The sequence below is a fragment of the Capra hircus genome (assembly GCF_001704415.2).
Source record: "Capra hircus breed San Clemente chromosome X unlocalized genomic scaffold, ASM170441v1, whole genome shotgun sequence".
NCBI classification, from domain to species: domain Eukaryota; kingdom Metazoa; phylum Chordata; class Mammalia; order Artiodactyla; family Bovidae; genus Capra; species Capra hircus.
The window spans coordinates 30,205,989-30,227,043 of NW_017189517.1; positions in this window are offsets into that span (position 1 = coordinate 30,205,989).

The following is a 21,055-nucleotide window of genomic DNA, read 5'->3' on the forward strand; positions in this document are numbered from 1 at the left end:
AGAGTATTTTCTTGGGTTCCAAAATCACTGTGTATGGTGACAGTAGCCATGAAACTAAAAGATACTTGCTCCTTGGAAGAAAAGCTATGACCAAACTAGACAGCATATTAAAAAGCAGAGACATCACTTTATCGACAAAGGTCCATATAGCCAATGCTATGATTTTTCCAGTAATCATGTATGGATGTGAGAGTTGGACCATAAAGAAAGCTGAGCACTGAAGAATAGATGCTTTTGAACTGTGGTGTTGGAGAAGACTCTTGAGAGTCTCTTGGACAGCAAGGAGATCAAATCAGTATATCCTAAAGGAAATCAACTCTGAATATACATTGGAAGGACTGATGCTGAAGCTCCAATACTTTTTCCCTGTGATGTGAAGAGCTGACTAATTGGAAAAGACCCGGATGCTGGGAAAGATTGAGGGTAAGAGGAGAAAGGGGCGACAGAGGCTGAGATGGCTGGATGGCATCATAGACTCAATGGATATGAGTTTGAGCTATCTATGGGAGATGGTGAAGGACAGGGAAGCCTGGCGTGCTGCAGTCCATGGAGTTGCAAAGATTTGCACACGACTGAGCACCTGAACAACAAAGTTTGGGATAATCACAACACATGAGCCTCAGGGGTGTGCTGGCATAAGTCATTTTGAAGGAGATCACCATTATCACCATATGTAATATAGAATAATCATATTTACATTTGTTTAAGTATTAAAGCAAATACTAAATATAAGATAAAATTGTAGATGAGTGCCAGCCTAAGTGTCACAATGAAAGCATAGAATACACTGGGAAACTAGAAGAGCAACAATTTCAAAGCCAGATGACATACAAGAGAATGAAGGAATATTTCTGATTATAACAAGGAAAGGACTTTAAAATATAAGTGTCATTTCTTTATTAGACAATATAAAGTAACTAAGCATGCATGTTTTAAAGTCAGGCAGAACTGGTTTTAAAACCAGGTTTTGAAATTAACTAGGCTGATAAACATGGTCAAGTTATTTATCATAAATATCTTTTCACTCATCTCTAAATAATATTAAATTAGGTATAGGGTTGTTATAAGAAGTGTACACATACACATATACTTTCTTAATTTCTGGCTGTGAAACTCAATAAACAGTGCTGAAATGATGATAACAAGGATGACAACAGTAACATGACACCCTTACCTTAATTTCTGTTTCAGTGTAAACAGGCAGATGCTCTCCAGCACTGCTAATCAAACCTGTCTCCATGTATTCTATCCCTGTAACACTATGCATAATTAAATGAACAGGCGCATCTTCCTTATCTTTCTCCAATTTTATGTTATATGAGAAGTCTTGTCATTATAAAGTTGCATTTGTCAAAATCTCTAATAAATACTATCATTGAACATGTAGGGCAGAAAAGGAACACAAAAAGTCAAATGCATTATATTTGGCAGATTTGCACACTTGGTATTTTCTCAGTTGTGCACAACCATGGCTGCAATATACAATTACCTGAGGAGATTTTTAAAAAGCCAACACCCAGGCTACTCCTGAGTTGAAGTCAGTCAATTTCTGGGGGTGGGGCCCATGATCAGTAGTTTATAAACTCCCCAAAATAATTCTAATATGCAATTTAGTTTGAGAACCACTGCTTTAGATCTGTCTCTATATTAGGATCGCTTGAGAATCTTCAAAATACCTTTAATAGTTTGTAACAATAATATCAGTTACCATTTATTGTGGACCTACTATAGGCTAGACGTGATTAAATATATTGCTGTATTTACATTTTATGATTTTGCAACATGAATTTATAACACTTCTAATTTTCAATACAACCCTATGAGGTAGGTATAATTTTATAATTTTCTCTTTCAGAGACTGAATTGCATGTAGGTCTATGTATCTTATTTGCTTAATCTTCAGAACTTAGCACAGTACCTGATATAATAAATATTTGCTGAATGAGCAAGTAAACCAAATCTTATACCAAAAAATGTAAAAAATTTAAGCAATTTGCATCAAACTGCAGAGGTGGGATTTAAAACCATGGCCAGCTGATTCAGGTACCTATGCTTTCCATATGCTGCTACACTGCTTTTCTTGATCAAAATCAATTTTCCATGAAAGCAACAACAGTAATCACATAGGCAAATATTGAGATCAGTGAAATAATACATGCTTTTATACCACCTCATGGCACACCAAAGTAGTCCTAAAATCTATACCAGATTTTATACTCACCTATGCATGCACTATGATAAATCCAGCTTTACAAGCTTGAGGACACCATAGGATTTCCTCTATTAAACCCAGCTAATGCCAATCTCTTACTTCCATGAAATCATCCTAAAGAAATACAACTCTAATTTATTACTTTCTTTGGATTCTTAAAATAACTATCACTTTCATTGTTCATTTTTGCTATATTACATCCTATATTATGTGGTTATGTTTTGGGAACATGCTCCGTATATCCAGTAGAATCATGAAGATCTCTAAAAGCAGGTGACAATAGCAAATACTTTGTGTCAGGTATGATTTCAAGTACTATATCCTTAGAATAACCACTTGAAGTAGGAAAGTTTAATGTAGTTAGTTATAGTTCAGTCATTCAGTCAGATCCGACTCTTTGCAGTCCCATGGACTGCAGCATGCTAGACTTGCCTGTCCATCACTAACTCCCGGAGCTTGCTCAAACTCATGTCCATCGAGTTGGTGATGCCATCCAGCCATCTCATCCTCCATCTCCCCGTTCCCTTCTTGCGCTCAGCTTTATTTAATTAAATGAATATTTAATTTGTAAATACTAGTTTACAAATTATAGAAGTTATATTGAAATATAGCTATCAAAATATATTTATATTTTTATATTATAGTAATATACTTGCTTCATTTTAACACACTGGATAACAAGATCTAGTATCAGCTCTAAAATGATAAAAATTTTGAAATAAGATGAGGTTAATTTAATTTTACTATAGTTATAAAAACTTTTATGTGACACAAAATTACCTGTGTTGTCTATTGCTGACATTGGAGAAGGAAATTTTCCAGTACTCATGTCTGGAAAATTCCATGGACAGAGGAGCCTAGAAGGCTACAGTCCATGGGGTCGCAAAGAATCAGACACAACTGAGTGACTTCACTTTCTTTCTTATTGTTGACAAATATGTATTGCCAATATTGCAGTGATCTGTTGCCTGCTTTCCAAATGAATTGTTAGTTTTTAGTTAGAAGTTAGGGAAAATAGAGATGTCATTGTCTCTAAATTCACATATCATTTTAATTAACAAAAACCCAGAATATGTGGATTCCAAAATAAGATCTCCTGGCCCTGAAATATCTATTAGACATTGAAGACATAGCTGATAAGGATCTGCTACTTCATTTCTTCAAATACTTATGTAGGGAAAAATCAAGTTAAAAGATGTACTATACTCTTTATTAGCTTTAAAATATATTTTGGTTGTACTCACATCAACTATTATTGAATATTTGAATTAAGGTTTAGAGAACTCCATTGCCTGAGTCTGGTTGGGAAGGCATTCAGAAATATCCTAAAGAAAATTGGTTTTTTACCTTGAGCAATTTTTTCAAGAATGTCTTCAGTGTTCAGGACATTACAAATGAAAAACAAAGAAAAAATAGCCAGCTTCTCTTTTGAAACATATACATTTAACTAAAAAGTTGACATTCTATAATACACATTCAGCTTGCCCATAAAGTACAAGTTCAGGCTCCAAAAAAATGCAGAATTATTTTTTAATCTCAATATAGGGCAAGGTGCTGTTAGAAAGCTCAAATCTCAAACGCATCAGTGGGACCTTAAGTCAGTCGATGAATTGAAATTGGTTTGTTTATTGTTAGTAAGCACCAACAAAATTTTGCATGTTATAAATTGCTTGCATAAAAGGTTTTATTTTGCTTTGGATTAACGTAATTCATACATGAGATATTCATGCTAATGATATGATTTTCAGCTATATTTAATGAGTATGTTTCTGCTTTTATGCAGTAGTTCTATTAGAGGCAGTTAGTGGCATAGATTTAGCTAAATATTGTGGTTGTTAAAATAGTTCCCAGAGTTAAGAGAGGATATTTTCTTTGGCAAACATAGTAAAACAGAATTCTTATTAATATCTTTCAAAAATGTATTTTTAAACGTACTGCTGGTCTGTAGTAAAGTTCCGAACCTAAATATCTGAATTTCACCTTCCATGACAGTAGCTCCCCATAACCTGCTTCCCAGTACATAGGTTTTCTTTGCAATTTTTTCCTCTCATTTAGCTTTTTTTTTTTTTTTTGGCCACACTGAAAGTAATATGGGATCTTACTTCCCCAATCAGGGATAGAACCTGTGCCCTGTGCAATGGAAGCAATCTTAACCACTGGACCTATAGGGCAGTTCTTTATTTGGCATTTTCAAAGGGCAACAAAAAGCCTACCAGCAAATCAGATCAGGGCTTTTACTTTACCACAGCTCCAATTAATTGAAAAAAAATACAACTTTGAAAAGTACGAAGACATAAATAGGTACAACAAGCTTCTACCTAAGGGGCAGTAAATTACAACTTCTTTCTGTGGACCATGTCTACCAGTTCTAACTCTGACCCAATGGGTCTGCCAATATGGTTATGATCTTATTATTAAACATGCATTCATTTGAAAGGTGCCTTTTTCAGGTTTTTCTATTGGTTTCTCCTATGGGAGTTTTGCTTAGGATAGAACTTTGGCACAAAGCAGATATCATGAGGTCACTGATAGCATGAATTGAAAGTGACTATGGGCCAATTTGCTCTTGTGATGCAACAAGTTACTTAGCAATATCTTACAGAATTACTTGCTTCTTGCTGCATTCAAAGAACAAATCACTTTGAGACTTTGTTATATCTTCACAGGAGTAATCAACAAAGCCTTTAATTAGAATCATAACTATTTAGTAACATCAATTTTATTATATGAAACACACCAGATAAGTCAAACATTATGGTTTTGAGCTGTAATTTTTTTTATTTTGGGTTAGGGGCAGGGTGCCGCACCACGTAGCATGTGGGATCTTAGTTCCTGGACCAGGTATTGAAACTGTGCCCTCTGTAGTGGCATGGGTGGAGTCTTAAAGGCTGGACCACTAGGGAAGTCTCAAAACCTTTGATGTTTTGATTTATACAATAATACTTTGGTTCAGGTATAGCTAAACATCAATATTTGCTTTTTTCCTTTTAGAAACTAAGAATTGGGATTTTCATGAAATTGCATGTTACTAAGTAGCTGTGTATATACAGAAAAAACTATTCTTCAAGTAACCTAGGAAAACCATAATTCACAAAATTTAAATTCTCAAAAGATCAGGAATTTTTCAATTCAAATATTATTTGGAATGATCAAAATATATGTAAATTTGAAGAATAAGTTTGGCTGTTTAAAGTTAATTTTTTATTTTTTCTCCATGTAGCTTTCTATCAAGAAACTGTTCAACTGCATCTGTATTATAATTTTATCTAAAGCAAATATTTATGAAATCATTATTAGATGAATTTAAAGTTCTACAATAGTAATGCAAAACTTGGATTTGTGAGAGCAAAAAAAATAAAATAAAATAATGGATAAATTACCAGTGAGCCAAAAGCAAAATTGTAGAATATTCCTTAATTATTCCCCTAATATATGGAAAAACAGTAATTTAAGCAAAGGACCAACACCAGTCCTATACCCTAAGGAGCCCAGCAATCAGCAAATGTGAGACTCGTAGCCATCAACAATACAGCACCAACCCCAGAACATCCCTAGCTATTTACACAACTGTGCTGGACCCTGGCCCCACCTACCAGCAGGCCTGCAACACACTCAGGATCGCATGGGTCATGAAGCCAGCCATGCCAGGACACAATCTCACCCACCAGCAGGTCAGCAACGATAGCTAGATACAGGGCCTGGAACCAAACAGGCTGGGAGCAGCTCCACCTACCATTGTGTACACAGTAGTAAGCCCCACTAAAACAGAAGGGCACACACAAGAAGCAAACTAGAGCATATAGTTCTGGTGACCAGAGAGGAGTGCAATGCTGGGCCTAACAAGACATTTCCTGTATAAGGCTACCTCTCCAAGAGAGAAATGTAACCAACCTACCTACTGTGGAGAAACACAGAGTTTTAGGAAAAATGAGGAGACAGGAATGTTTCAAATGAATGAATAAGACAAAAACCTCAAAACTAGAATTAAACAAAGTGGACATAAGCAATCTACACAATAAAGAATTCAAGATAATGCTCATATAGATGCTCAGTGAACTTGGAACAATATATGAACACAGTGACAACTGTAACACAAAGCTGGAAAAACTAAGAACAACCAGCAGTGCTGAAAAATATAATAATTAAGTAAAAAATACACTAGATGGAATCAACAGTAGATTCAATGATACAGAAGAATGGAGTAGTGAACTGGAAGGCAATAGTGGAAATCATCCAAGCTGAATGGAAAAAATAAAGGAAAATTAAAGATATTTTATGAGACTTGTGAAACAACATCAAGTCTAACAAATGTTCACATTATAAGGATCTAATAGAGAGAAGAGGGAGCAGAAGGGGCAAAGAAGTTATTTGAAGAAATGCTAGCTGAAAAGTTCACTCATCTTGGAAAGAAAAGAGACATCCATGTCCAGGAAGCCCAGTTAGTCACTCAGTTCAGTCGCTCAGTCGTGTCCGACTCCTTGCGACCCCATGAATCGCAGCACGCCAGGCCTCCCTGTCCATCACCATCTCACAGAGTTCACTCAAACTCACATCCATCAAGTCAGTGATGCCATCCAGCCATCTCAACCTCTGTCATCCCCTTATCCTCCTGCCCCCAATCCCTCCCAGCATCAGAGTCTTTTCCAATGAGTCAACTCTTTGTGCGGAGTTTCAGCTTTAGCATTATTCCTTCCAAAGAACACTCAGGGCCGATCTCCTTTAGAGTGGACTGGTTGGATCTCCTTATAGTCCAAGGGACTCTCAAGAGTCTTCTCCAACACCACAATTCAAAAGCATCAATTCTTCGGCACTCAGCTTTCTTCACAGTCCAACTCTCACATCTGTACATGACCACTGGAAAAACCATAGCCTTGACTAGACAGACCTTTGTTGGCAAAGTAATGCCTCTGCTTTTCAACAAGCTATCTAGGTTGGTCATAACTTTCCTTCCAAGGAGTAAGCATCTTTTAATTTCATGGCTGCAGTCACCATCTGCAGTGATTTTGAAGCCCCCAAAAATAAAGTCTGACACTGTTTCCACTGTTTCCCCATCTTTTTCCCATGAAGTGATGGGACCAGATGCCATGATCTTCGTTTTCTGAATGTTGAGCTTTAAGACAACTTTTTCATTCTCACCTTTCACTTTCATCAAGAGGCTTTTTCGTTCCTCTTCACTTTCTGCCAGAAGGGTGGTGTCATCTGCATATCTGAGGTTATTGATATTTCTCCTGGCAATCTTGATTCCAGCTTGTGTTTCTTCCAGCCCAGCATTTCTGATGATGTACTCTGCATATAAGTTAAATAAGCAGGGTGACAGTATACAGCCTTGACGTACTCCTTTGCCTATTTGGAACCAGTCTGTTCTTCCATGTCTAGTTCTAACAGTTGCCTCCTGACCTGCATATAGGTTTCTCAAGAGGCAGGTCAGGTCGTCTGGTATTCCCATCTTTTTCAGAATTTTCCACAGTTTATTGTGATCCACACAGTCAAAGGCTTTGGCATAGTCAATAAAGCAGAAACAGATGTTTTTCTGGAACTCTCTTGCTTTTTCAATGATCCAGCAGATGTTGGCAAATTGATCTCTGGTTCCTCTGCCTTTTCTAAATCCAGCTTGAACATCTGGAAGTTCATGGTTCATGTATTGCTGAAGCCTGGCTTGGAGAATTTTGAGCATTACTTTACTAGCGTGTGAGATGAGTACAATTTGAGCATTCTTTGGCATTGCCTTTCTTTGGGAATGGAATGAAAACTGAGCTTTTCCAGTCCTGTGGCCACTGCTGAGTTTTCCAAATTTGCTGGCCTATTGAGTTCAGCACTTTCACAGCATCATCTTTCAGGATTTGAGATAGCTCAACTGGAATTCCATCACCTCCACTAGCTTTGTTCATAGTGATGCTTTCTAAGGCCCACTTGACTTCACATTCCAGGATGTCTGGCTCTAGGTGAGTGATCACACCATCATGATTATCTGCGCCATGAAGATCTTTTTTGTACAGTTTTTCTATGTACATTTTTTTAAAGTTTTTTTAACACATGGAATTTCTTATAGTGTTAAAATATTAAAAAAGTGCTCCAAAAAATAAGTTATTGTCAAAAGGACCCACAGAAATCCTAAAGACCAAAGCTGACACCAACTGACCAAGAAAATGAATAATGGCAGGGCTAAATTTTAAGCAGTAGAATAAACTCCTTGTGAATTGATACTAATATAAATAACTAAGTGGACTAGAAGGATAATTCATTCTTACAGAAAAGTATCAATTAACAAATACAGAAGGAAAAAAGATTACCAATAGTCAGGTACTGCAGAAGTAATTTTTGCAGAAATGGACGTGAAACTCTGTGGGAAAAAGTTGAGGAAAAACAGGATGCTTTGGTAGTCTCAATTTATTTCTTCCAGACTTTTGTTAATTATTGATACAAAAGGGGAAATCATAACTTTACACTAGTGAAATCCATCAAGAACTAACTTAACCAAACAATCAAGTTAAACATCAATCATAATGAGACTATTTACACAATGAACCATTTAATATGATGTGCTGAGAAAGTCAACATCATTTCAGAATCATGCTTGAAGAAAGGCATAATCTTAATCTAATCATGATAAAACATCAGAACAATCAAGCATAAGAAATATTCTCTAAAATAACTGACCCAGTTCTCCTCAGAAGTGTCAAGGTAAATGAAAGACTGATAAAATGTCACAGGTTAAAGGAAACAAAGCAGAAACAGAAAATAAATGCAATGTGGGATCCTGGGATGGATTATAGAACATAAAAATACTTTAGTAGAAAAAGTCAAGAAAACTGAAGAAATAGATATAGCAATAATAGTAACTGGAGATTATAATGTACCCTTCCCTCATGGCTCAGCTGGTGAAGAATCCACCTGCAATGCAGGAGACCTGGGTTCCATCCCTAGGTTGGGAAGATCCCTTGGAGAAAGAAAAGACTACAAGTTTATCTTGATCAATGCAGAAAAAGCACTTGATAAATTCTAATATCAACGTATGATAATAACTTCTAGCAAACTTCAAATAGATGAATTTGTCCCTTACTTGGTAAGCGTTATTTAACAAAATCCTCTACCTTGAACACTGGGATATAATTGACAAATAACATTATTTTAGTTTAAAATGTACAACATAATGATTTGATATATGTATACAATGTGAAATGATCAACACAATGGTGATATGATATCTTACTGTGGTTCTGAACAAATTTTTATTCGATGGAAATGGTTTAATTTATCTTAAGATTGGGGAAATAATCCATATCATCAGCACCAGTATTTAATATAGCAGTGGAGGTTCTAGCCAAAGTAATAAAAAGAAAGGTATGAAATAAAGTTGGAAAGACGGTAGGCGGAGAGCAAAAATGATTCTGAAATGACCTATGCCCCATATAACCCTCTCCTTTTGAGTGTGGGCAGAACCTGTGAATCTAATAAACATCACTACACTGATTATGTTATGCTGTATGACAAAGTTGAAGGGATTCTGAGATGTTATTAAGGTCAATCAATTGATTTAGCATTAATCAAAAAGAGATGATCCTGAGTGGTCCTGATCAAAACAAGTAATCCCTTCAACAAAATGTCTAGAGGCCAGAGACTCTCCTGCTGCCTTTAAAGAATCGAGTTTCCATGAACTCTAGAACAATAAGAAAATGAATTTTGCCAAGCTGCACATGAGCTAAGAGGAGGACACTAAGCCTCAGATGACATTGCAATCGCAATCAACATATTGATTTCAGTCTTGTGAAACTTGAAGCAGCAAAACCAGTTAAGCCATGCCAGAACTTTTAATGCACAAATCTTTGAAATAATAAATGTTTTCTGGAGCTACTAAATTTGTAGAAACTTGTTATGCAGTAAGATAAAAACCAATAGAGGAGGGAAGAGATTAAACTGTCATTACTTACAGATGCTACAATCATTTAAGCAAATCACCAATAGAAGCAATATACCAACTATTAGAAATAAGAAAATCAGTTTGACAAAGCACAATCTATAAAGATTAATAGCATTTATTACTTACCAGTGCTAAGGAATTAATAAATATAATTAAATGTAAGATATAGTTCATATTAGTAGTAACAATTTATAAAATATCTAGGAATTAGAATATACTACCCCAGTACTCTTGCCTGGAAAATCCCATGGATGGAGGAGCCTGGTGGGCTGCAGTCCATGGAGTCGCTAAGAGTCAGACACGACTGAGAGATTTCACTTTCACTTTTCACTCTCATGCTTTGGAGAAGGAAATGGCAACACACTCCAGTGTTCTTGCCTGGAGAATCCCAAGGACGGGGGAGCCTCGTGGGCTGCCGTCTATGGGGTTGCACTGAGTCGGCCACAACTGAAGCGACTTAGCAGCAGCAGGTCTGAAATAATCTAAAAAACTTAAGCGCATACCATGCTCCTGGATGAAATGACTCAATATTAAAAATATTATTTTTTTGCTAAATTAATCTATAAAGTATAATCCCAACAAAAATTGTAGTTGTGTTTTCATAACAATACAAATTACTAAAATTCATATAAAAAATAGATTTATAAGTAGGCAAATCAATTTGGAAATGAGAAATTAAAGAATTCCTGCCTTCTGTTATATTAAATAGACTGCAGAATCATTGTAATAAACAGAGTAGTACTGGTATAAGAACACATACTAAAGCAATACTACAATGAAACATAATTAAGGAAATCACAGATAATTCACATATGCATAAGAAAATGAATATGACATAATGTGACAAAATTAACACCACAATCAAAAGGGGGGAAAATGAATAGTTTAGGAGATTATGTAAGGAATATTAAGCCATATCTATTAATAGTCTTAAAAAGATAGACTATAGGTTCACTGAAGATGAAAAATGTAAATTTACTCATAGTAAATATAAGAAAATATTTTTGTTCTCTAGGCCTGAGAAAGGCCTTTTTTACAATGCAATTCAGAAGTGTACAATAGAGCCAAATTTATGAATCTGATCATTTGATTTCTGTTCAATGTAGGAAACTATGAACAAAGTTAAACAGTAAGATGACAGGAGAATTTATTTGCAATATTTTAAAGTACCAAGGGATTCACATCTAGAATTTTTTCTCCTAAAATTCAACAATAAAAAGATAGGAATATAAGTAGATAAAAATGCAAAGCCTATGAACATTGAGAGGATGAATTCCAAAAAGACTAACAAGAATACTATGCAATGTTAAATGTTATTAATAATCAGTGAAATGCCAATTAGGATACTGGCGTATCACTTAATAACGATTAGACTAAAAAATGTAGAAGAGTTGACTCATTAGAGAAGACCCTAATGCTGGGAGGGATTGGGGGCAGGAGGAGAAGGGGACGACCCAGGATGAGATGGCTGGATGGCAGCACCGACTCGATGGCCATGAGTTTGAGTGAACTCTGGGAGTTGGTGATGGACAGGGAGGCCTGGCATGCTATGATTCATGGGGTCACAAAGATTCAGACACAACTGAGCAACTGAACTGGACTGACTGAACTTAGAAGTAATAAATTAAAAGTACACATAGATATTGGGCTTCCCTGGTGGCTTAAATAGTAAAGGATCTGCCTACAATGCAGGAGACCTAGGTTCAATTGCAAGGTTGGGAAGATTCCCTGGAGGAGGGCATGGAAACGCACTCAAGTATTCTTGCCTGGGAAATCCCACGGACAGTGGAACCTACAGTCCATGGGCTAAAGTCCATGAGGTCGCAGAGTCGGACACAACTGCATGACTAAGCACAGCACATAGCACAATGCCACCTAGGAAGCCCCATCTACCCCATTCCCTATCAAAAGACAGGGTTTTATAGCAGCAGATTCTTGACAAAACTTTAACTTTCAATTTGTTTCTATGGGTTAAGTTGTCATAAATGATGTATTACAAAGACTATTTCATTCCTGAGTGTATATTCCTAACAAAAATTATCACTTATATTCTTAAGTTGGGATAGATTGCTTTTGATGGCAGAGAATTGGAAGAATCAGAGTTCATCATTGCTAGAGTAAAATTATGGTAGAGATATTCCCTGGAGTATTGTGCATCATTTAGAACAACAGGTCAGACACATAAGCATAATCTTAGGTAGCAAATATAAGAAGGTGATATATAATGAAGCACCATTTACTTAAACATTAAATGTTTACATTTAAAATACACATTTTGTAATAATGCAAACAATCTCCGGTGGCCTTGGCCTACAACAACTTGGAGCTGGGCTTGGGGTCCCAGCCAGAGATTGAAGCTGTATCATGAGGGTGAGAACACCAAATTCTAACCACTAGACCAATGGTCAGTGACAAGGACCCTGGCCCTTCAACATTGCAGAAAAGAATTTCCACAAAGACAGAAAGTAGTGAAGCAAATAAAGCATTTATTAAGAGGAAAAAGCATACAGTAAGTGTGGACAGACACTCAGGAAGACTCAGAGGGAGAGTCCCTGAGCTGTGCCTTCTTAGCAGTTTAAATCACTTAGGCATATCTTCCAGTTTTCTTTTAGCCAATCATTTTGATTTGCCTGGTTCATAGTCCATATTTGGTAGATCTCTGGATCCTCCCGCGTGTGTGCACACATCTCCTAGCCTAGATGGATTCCACCGAAGGTATCTGGGTAGGGTGGTATTAGTTAGCACCACTCCCCTTTGACCGTCAAGGAGTTTTTCTGTGCATGTGTGGTTAGGGAGGTCTCTTGAGTTTGGGAATGAGAGATATTTGGTCTGGGCAGGGCCCAGCCTCCTCCCTTAATTGTTCTTTCTTGGAGTTTCAGTCCATAAGGAATGAATCTCTAACTGCTTTACCTTGGGGACCCATCCATCTCTTGCCTCATAAACAACAATATATATTAAATAAATAGGAATGGCTGACTATAGACTCATTAAATTCTCAAACTCCCTGAGCTACTTTTCTATACCAGGGAAGTGGAAACAATCATTATAATTTAATGTTTTTCATAAAACTCAAAAAAAGAAGAAATAACTTACGGCTTTTGAAATTAATTTCCTATCTCTCACCTGATTTTTTTTTTTTAAGATTTAGCCCAAGATATTTGGAATACTTGGCTAAGACATATGTAACTTATTACAATGTGTACTGTTCTGTTACAAACACATTCCAGAGGAATAATTATATTCTTCACCACCAACTGATATTTATACAACACAAGTTCTCTTCTAGGCACTAGATAAAAGAAAAGTTATATACTTAGGCATTTAGGCTGAGGCAAGAACCCAAGCAAATGAAGCGATCAATAAATAATATGTACTGGTTTTTGTTATTCCTGCTCTTTGTCCTAGGGCAGCTGTGAATAATTCACTACATTTTGGTACTTGTGAAGGGAAAATATCACATCTGCTGACCTTTGAAGGTGGTAATCGGCTTAGCCAAGCAGCCAGGTAGTAATACAGGAAATAATGATACAGTCAGAGAATGTTTGCCTGCAACCAATCTCAAATGTTGTCCATCAGCAATCAGGCTTTCCACAATATCAGTTTCATGAAAGCACAATCACACTTAAATCAATCACTCAAGTAAATATCGAAGGCAAGCATTGCATGAAGCAACATAGTTTCAATAGGCTCATTTGTTGTTATGAAAGTGCATATCATCAAAGAGTCTGGTTTTCAGCTTGTAAAAGAAAGAGCACTGCATCCAGAACAACACTAGAACTTTGTAATCAAAAACGTCCAAAACTGCTGAGACAAAAATCTGTAGACTGAACAAAGGTAAACACCCCAATTTAGCTATTTTGCTTCAAAACTTCAAAAGCTAAATGATAGTATTGTAGAATGTAAGTAATTCTAACAGCAATGTTGAAATGGAGCAGATATAACTGTGATTGGAGGTTGTAGAGCCTGTCATCACAATGAAATTAGCAATCCTTCTTATCAAAAGGGGAGATTCTAAGATTAGTCTGACAAAAGTGATAGATGAGAAGCTAACCTCTAGTTTGAATACATAACAACTGTATAAGAACAAGAAGTTGGCAGAGTATCGAGCTAAGCATTGTGTTCAAGCAAAATTAATTTCCCTGAACAATCAGATGTGGGTAGAAAGTGCAACTAAACTGAATTGAAGTGTAAAAATTCTATGCTATTCTATAATGCATGCATGTGTCATGGAGTATCATTCTCCCATTCACTATTATATGATAGCACAAATTATAGAGCATTGAATAACAACAAAACAGTGTGTGGAAAGCTAAAGAAACAGCATGATACTAGGCTCCCCAAGAGGATACCAGGCTTTGATCTCTTTGCTCCCTGAGCACAGAGAGGATCCAGGACATTTTCATATTCACTTGACATGACCTATCTGAGTTTATACAATGAATAAGTAAAAAATAATTCAGAGGAGAAAGAAACATTGATTAGATAAAATTAAAATATAAATAAAATAATGAGAGGATTATATTAAATAATATCTGGGCCTCATCTTTTAGCACTCACTTGTCTACAATACTGATCCCTGGGTGTCAACTCTGTCTGAATTCTTTGCTTTAACAAATCTTATGATATAAGCTTCCAGTTGAAACATTTAGTACATTTTCCTCACCTGAGAGGAGTGACATGAAGACAGAAAACCAAAGAATTCTGATGAGTGTGATCACATTTTATAGGTAAATAAATCTAAGTCTAAACCACTAGCAGAAAATTCCTAAAGAGACCTACATATTAATTCTCCAACATCTATCTGTTTCAACAAACACTTTGACACTCAATTTTATAATATACATTGATTTCTTCTCAAAGAGTAATTACTAGCATTCTAATTCCACAGGTTATTTTGAGAATGTGTAATCAATAAAAATGTCACCAGTGATCCAGAAATAACAGATGCATGCTGAGAAGGAATGTTGTTTTCCCTTACTCCTCCTGATATTTACTCACATAGATTATGTAATTCATCCAAGACTGAAAAATTGGTTCTGATAAAGGCTCAAACGCATTCTCCTAAAAGTCTAAAAGTAGAAGGTAAGCCAGTCAAGAAGCCCTGTAGTTTTTCAATTTTGATTGATGACATTCTTACCAGGGATAGCTTGCTGCTCAGAAGCAGTTCTCATACAAAGGGTAGCCATGAATTGCATCCTTTGGCAGCCAGATCCCATACTGTGAAATACCTCAGATATGAGATAATGATCATGCTTCTTTTCTATCCAATCACATTTTTCCAATGGAAATACAATAAATTATGAAGAGTATTCTCCTGCTAAATCAAATTTACAAAGGTCCATTTTCTCTTCACATTGGAAATATCTTAATTCTTCATAACAACATCATGCCTCATGAAACTGCAAGAACATATAATATCCATACATATCCATTATACATACATATCCATTATTGATGTGGAAGTCTGTCATGGTCTTTGTAGACTGGGACCTGGGGACTGGAGTTGACGAGAAGAGGGACGCAGGAGACCCAAGTCTCGAGTGAAACAAGGGTGCTTTATTTGCAGAAAATCATGTTTATATATCTTCATACAAGGCAGCTTTAGGCAGTAAAAAAAAAAAAAAAATTGAGCAAAAACAAAGCCAAGCAAATAACAATCTTCAAAGGACTAGAAAGCATTCCATATCCTGAGTAAGAGGGGCATAACTGAATAGATTACATTTAAGTAAGGTCACTGAAGGGAGTCACTGAAAGGAATTCAAGCAAGTGCCCCTTCTCATAATCTCAGTCCTGAGAACTGCGTGCAGCTCTGCTTGCTCCTGTTTTCCAGGAACTGATAAGAAATAGAGAGTCCTTGAGAAACAGCACACAAAATATGAACATATTGGATCCCTTAAAGTTGAACGTCCCCTGACAGAAGTCTAGCAAAAATTCAGTAGGTATAAAATGCACTCATAAATAATGCTTACAACCTAGAATAACAGATAATAAACTATAGAGACACAAATCTATATGTACTCACAGATAGTAAATTATAATTAATGAAGTCATACTATAAGCTACAGATTTAAAAATGCTTATGCTAAGCTTGTCACTTGATAAAATGTTGAATTATGTATACTTTTTATCATAATATTTTCTAAAATCCCAAGTGTATAAGAAATATGGCAAACACAACACAATTAACACCAGATTGGAGCTTATTTTAAAACATAAAGTTATGTTTTTCTAGTGATTTCCTAGTAAAAGATGTGATGAAAATATACTTCTCTAGAAATTTTGAGAGATGCTGCAGTGAATTTATAGATCTAGGAGGAACTGGCATCTCCTATCCAGGAGCATATCTGTGTGTGTCCATTATTCAGGCCCACTTATATGTGTTTAAGAAAAGCTGTGTTTTCTATATACAATTTGCACATACATTACTAGTTTATCTTAAATATATAGAGCCAAGACTCTAGTTGCAAACCAACTTAAAATAGATAAGAAAAATTTAGAATTGATTAATTCATATGAGAAAACAACAGAAAATTCAAGAGTGGGGCTGGTCTCCAGGAAAAATTAATACAGAATGTCAAAGCATCCCTTTTTCTTTAACTATGGACTACCTGACTCTCTTTCTGTTCCTCTCTACTGGTCTCCCACCTGAAACAAACCACTTTTTCATGCTGCAGAGAATACCATCTTTATCTTATATTCTTATTTTTATTGTGTTGGCATTACCAAGCCTGGTATCCATTTTCAGCATTTGTATCACCTTCACCAAACACTTTATTTTATACTTTTAAAGTATATCAACTAAGTATAAGTGTAAGCTGTAAGTATATTATTAAAAGGGAATCTGAGAATAAGTCTTTAAATATTAAAGGAAAAAGGTATTACATTAGCAAGATAGTGAACTAGGAAGCTATAGGCCTTCAGTCTCTCATGGAAGCATTAAAAAAATACCCTAGAAGTTGGTTAAAATCACCTTATAGAAGCTTTGGAAAATAATCAATGTTCTATAAGTTGCAACAAAATAAATGCCCAATCAAGAAACAGTGAAGTTTTTCTGTATGTTTTCACTTATACTACAATCCAAAGAATAAAGGAAATGAACAAATGTAACAAAATAGAAACAGACTCAAAGATATAGGGAAGAAATGAGTGATTAGCAGGGCAGAGAGGCAAAATAGGTGAAGGGGATTAAGAAGAACCAACCACTAGATATAAAATAAGTTACAAAGATGTAATGTAAACACAGGGAATATAGTTACTATTATAATAACTTGGTATGAAAAGTAATCTAAAAATATCAAGTTAGTGTGTTGTACGTTTGAAACATAATACTGTAAGTCAACTACATTTCAATTTCAAACAAATTTTAAAAAGTAAAAGCCATATTCAAGATGATGGGAAACTTTCTGGCGTTTTTACTGGCCCTTGCCTTATTCTATCCCAGCACAGAGAAACAGTCAGTAGGAAGCAGGAGCCCAGTTTCTAATTCCTTCCCTTAAAGCAAAGGAAGCAGAGAAGACTAATTATTTGCAATTTTCTACCCTGTCTGGAGGCTGCCTGAGGGATGGGTATTTAGTTTGCCTGACTCAGAGGTCAGATGGGGGATAACAGCACAGTCTTTGTTTATTTTGGTCTTACTTCTTTTAACTCTTTACTATATCATGTAATAACAACACTGAGAAATATGCCTTATTCCTCTATACAATCACATTGTATTCTAATTTATCAAAATATATATAAAAATACACAGAATTCTATTTGATTTTCTTTTTAAACAATTTGAGCTAGTTTTTAAACCAGTGCAATGAACATCCTTATTTTAAGAATTATCTTACACACACGAGTCTATCAGTTCAGTTCAGTTCAGTTCAGTCACTCAGTTGCGTCCGACTCTTTGCGACCCCATGAATCGCAGCACGCCAGGCCTCCCTGTCCATCACCATCTCCCGAAGTTCACTCAGACTCACGACCACCGAGTCTGTGATGCCATCCAGCCATCTCATCCTCGGTCGTCCCCTTCTCCTCCTGCCCCCAATCTCTTCCAGCATCAGAGTATGTTCTAATGACTCAACTCTTCGCATGAGGTGTCCAAAGTACTGGAGCTTCAGCTTTAGTATCATTCCTTACAGTGAAATCCCAGGGTTGATCTCCTTCAGAATGGACTGGTTGGATCTCCTTGCAGTCCAAGGGACTCTCAAGAGTCTTCTCCAACACCACACTTCAAAAGCATCAATTCTTTGGCGCTCAGCCTTCTTCACAGTCCAACTCTCACATCCATACATGACCACAGGAAAAACCATAGCCTTAACTAGACGGACCTTAGTCGGCAAAGTAATGTCTCTGCTTTTGAATATGCTATCTAGGTTGGTCATAACTTTTCTTCCAAGGAGTAAGTGTCTTTTAATTTCATGGCTGCAGTCACCATCTGCAGTGATTTTGGAGCCCCCCCAAAATAAAGTCTGACACTGTCTCTACTGTTTCCCCATCTATTTCCCAAGTCTATAAACAAATTAAAAAAAAAGCAGAAAATAATTAAAGTGTATGGAACTTTTTACTCAAATAGATCAGAATATTTTATGATCATATGGAACATGATTATCAATTTTAAATCCTTATAGAAACCATGAGTCTGCTAATCTGCTACTGCTGCTGCTGCTGCTGTTAAGTCGCTTCAGTCATGTCTGACTCTGTGCAACCCCATAGATGGCAGCCCATCAGGCTCCCCCATCCCTGGGATTCTCCAGGCAAGAACACTGGAGTGGGTTGCTATTTCCTTCTCCAATGCATGAAAGTGAAAATTGAAAATGAAGTCGTTCAGTCATGTCTGACTCTTCGTGACCCCATGGACTGCAGCCTGCCAGGCTCCTCTGTCCATGGGATTTTCCAGGCAAGAGTAATGGAGTGGGTCGCCATTGCCTTCTCCATTTGCTAATCTACATGCAGATAAAATTCTGATGAAACCAATATAAAAATACCACAAAACCTAGAAAAACCAAAAACATAAATCCCCATAATATTATAAGGACCCCTAAATACCCAAGTTTAGTTAATGACTCTGGGTGCCTATATTATGTTCAGCACATCATGAAGAGAAACTTTATTATGTCACATAAAATTCTAATCAAAGACTAGGTTTAATTGCTAAGTCATGTCTGTCTCTTGCAACCCCATGGGCTGTAGCCCTCCAAGTTCCTCTGTTCACAGAATTCTTCAGGCAAGAATACTGGAATGGGTTGCCATTTCCTTCTCCAGGGGATCTTCCCAACCCAGGAATCGAACCCAGGTCTCCTGCATTGCAGGCAGATTCTTTACCAACTGAGCTACAAGGGAAGTCACCAATCAAAGACTAAGTAAGTTTTCAAATATATGTGAATATCTGAAGACAGAATTTGGGTAAAGAATACCAAATCATAGATACTGAAAAATTGAATGAAACTGAGATATTGCACCTCAATGTTCATTGAAGCATTGTTGACAATAGCTAAAACGTGAGAGCAACCTAAATGTTTATGGACAAAAGAATGGATAAAGATGTGGTACATATAAAAAATGGAATATTATTCAGTCATTAAAAAGAATGAAATAATGCCATTTGCTGCAACATGGATGGACCTAGAGATTGTCATACTGAGTAAAGTTAAAGAGAAATATTTTATGATATCGCTTATATGCAGAATCTTAAAAAATGACACAAATGAACTTATTTACAAAACAGAAACAGACTCAGAGAATGATCTTATAGTTACCATGGGAGAAGGATGGGAGGAGGGATAGTTAGGGAATTTGGAATTGATATGTACACACTGCTATATTTAAAATGGATAACCAACAAGGACCTACTGGATAGCATAGGGAACTCTGCTTAATGTTATGTGGCAGCCTGGATGGGAGGGGAGTTTAGGAGAGAAAGGATACATATATATGTATTGCTGTCCCTTTGCTGTTCACCTGAAACTATCACAACATTGTTAATCAGCTATGCTGCTGCTAAGTCTCTTCAGTCGTGCCTGACTCTGTGCAACCCCATAGATGGCAGCCCATCAGGCTGCCCCATCCCTGGGATTCTCCAGGCAAGAACACTGGAGTGGGTTGCCATTTCCTTCTCCAATGCATGAAAGTGAAAAGTGAAAGTGAAGTCGCTCAGTCGTGTCTGACTCTTCGCCACCCCATGGATTGCAGCCTACCAGGCTCCTCCGTCCATGGGATTTTCCAGGCAAGAGTACTGGAGTGGGGTGCCATTGCCTTACTCCAATACAAAATAATAAGTTTAAAAAAAGGAAAAAAGCTAACACAATAAATAAATAATGGTATCTTAGTAATGTTATCAATTTTTCTTCAAAATCCATTGAGTAGACCATAAAAACCATATATATAATCAAGTCCCTATGAAGGTAATTAAACAATGTTTTACAATTTCTTTAGTATTTCCTCATAAGTTGCAACTAACTTTAAGATGCAATGAAGTCAGTATATCCTTGAACCCACAAGAGAAGGCACATATTATGTAGCAAAGTATTTGTTATATAAACTTGTGCTAACTAATGAAACAAACCTTACCATTCTCTTAGTAAAGTTAATTTCTCCATTCCCATTGAAAAATGTTTACTGTAATTCTACAATTAAAATTTGGGTAACATTATTAAGCAATTTGTCTCTATCTTGTATAATTTTAAGTAAACTTCCAATATACTGCAATGATTTCTTATTTTTTACTCTAAAGAAAATGATAAAAGGACTAAAACCATAATATTGAATCTGTAGTAATGATTTTATAGTGATGATATATATTTTAATTACCAGAAATTTGGAATTTGGAATTACTACAAAAAACTTTATTATATAACTCTTTGTTAAATATTTTCAAACATAGTGTCTTACTTATTATTAAGTATTTCTTACAACTGAATCTATATTCTGCAATTGAACAT